This window comes from Brassica oleracea, unplaced genomic scaffold, assembly GCF_000695525.1.
Source record: "Brassica oleracea var. oleracea cultivar TO1000 unplaced genomic scaffold, BOL UnpScaffold00864, whole genome shotgun sequence".
Classification (NCBI taxonomy): Eukaryota; Viridiplantae; Streptophyta; class Magnoliopsida; order Brassicales; family Brassicaceae; genus Brassica; species Brassica oleracea.
In genome coordinates this window covers 36,039-38,153 of record NW_013617486.1, presented here as the reverse complement: position 1 = coordinate 38,153, position 2,115 = coordinate 36,039, and positions in this window count along the sequence as shown.

Here is a 2,115-nt window from a genome sequence, read left to right as displayed (position 1 = left end):
TTAGAACATGATTTTACCGCAAGGCTCTTTGTAAGGATTCTTTTTACAAAGAATAACTTTCGTAAAAAATGTTCACGCTGATTTTTACGGAGATTTGGACATTAACTTCGTCGTATCCATTTTTGACCCCAACACATATTTCCGCAAGGGTTTATTTACGAAAATTACTTTTCCTAGAAGTGTTTTTATTGCGGGAAATATTTTCTGGGGACTTTCAGACATTGATTCCGTCGTGACCGATTTTGACCCCAACAGTTAGCCCCCCAGCTCGTTAGAACCATGAGCTTCTAGCGTGAGATTTTAGCGAGTGGCTTGGCAAGTTAGGTGAGTTAGGCGGAATTAATGGTTGAAAAGGTCTGTGGTAAGTGGTCTTCTTGCTCTTCTAAGAGTGGAACGCGATAAGATTGGGGCTGGGTCTTTTGACGGATGCCTACGTACCCTTGTTCGAAGGGATCAAGCCTTTCGTAGTTCGTCTTGGAGTTAAGGTTCTTATGACCTGTTTTCCAGCGAGACCTTTACGGTCTAGTTTATATGTAGAGGTTATCATGCATATTGCTGCCGATGGCAGTTTATATGGGTGTAGAGGGAAGACTATGAGTTGTCATCTCGTAATCTAACTCTGTGTGAACTGCTATATCCGTGATCTGTTTTGAGAGTTTTCTGCAGTGTGTAAACTTGCGGGATTTCTGAAGATGCTCGAATATTGGCCAAGAGACAAATTTTGGGATCTCGTATCAGGGTGTTTGATACTATGCCTAGAGATGTTAGAGACTAGTGTGCTGGGTTTAAGGCTAGACATAGGTCTAATCACGACCTTTAGGGGGTGCGGTGACTACTTCGACTTACGTTTCCCGTATCGTTTTTGACCTGATTCCATCCCGCTTTAAAGTCCGCGATATGTTTCAGGCTTACGTGACTTGTATGGTACGAATCGAGCATCTCTTCGAGGACAATTTTTAAGTCTCCTGAAAGTGCTGACCAAAATTTCAGATTTTTTTTTATATAGCGCTATTACCCTTGTGTCGGGTGTACGAGAGATATCTCTACAGATGGCTAAGTCTGTTTAGGATTAGTAACAAACTTATCGGTAGATATTACCGTTTTTGAGTCTTCGAAGAATACGTGTTTGAGAAAATGTTAGTATGTATGACTATTTGGTCTTCCAAGAAGGTGCCTTTATCGAGGAAGGTAATTTCATCGAAAAATGGTTCTTCAGGCGTCTGCGACGTCTCGCAATGCTGAAGATTGATTTTTTCTTTCATATGCCGCGTTTTCGTGCTTGAATGTTCGCGGGCTTGAAGATATTTCACGATATTGCAAGGGTTTAGTCTTAGCCCCGCGTTTGAGAAAGATTATGGTTCGTCTACGGATGTTCGCAGCCAAAATTGTTGTTCATGTTTGGATGCTAATAATTTGATTTGCGATCGAGGAATTAGGACTGAGGGGTCGCGTAAATTTGTCCATGGGAAGAAGCGTTTTCCTTCATAGTGTTTTGTGAAGTGTTCGCCTTCCGAGATCTATTTCGTTCATTTTTGAGGATGTTTCGTATAGCTCTAGAAGCTTTGTTACGAATTTTCCTTACATGCCGCGTATTATGGGTAAGACATAGCGGTCTTAAAGTGAATTGTGGAATGTATCGAACTTGGTCGATTGTCGACAAGTTTTGGTTTTCTGTTAACCGTTTGGTTGTTAGGATTGAGTTTCGTTACAAAGAATTTATCATATGATTTCCGACTGTGGGCTATACGATGATTATTCTCTTAATAGTCACACGACATTTTTAGACCGTAGATTGTCATTTAACCGTTAAGTGATGGAGCGATGGTTTCTCAAATAGTTTAACTTGGCATGAAGGATGTGTTCACTCAGATAGCCAAGGATGTTGTAGGTCAAGGATTAGACCATGGTACTTTAACATTTAAGGTCATGTTAGTTTACGATCGTCCTTAAAGGGGATGACAAATTCTGGTTTGGACCTTCACTGGAAGGCGTAATTGACCGAGGGCCAAAGAGCGCTTGTCGAGATTGATATGCCAAGTTTGCCAGAGTTACCCGTTTTAAGATGGCTGATAGTCATAGAAAATGATTCTATGCTTTAGGTTTCAGTTATACGAT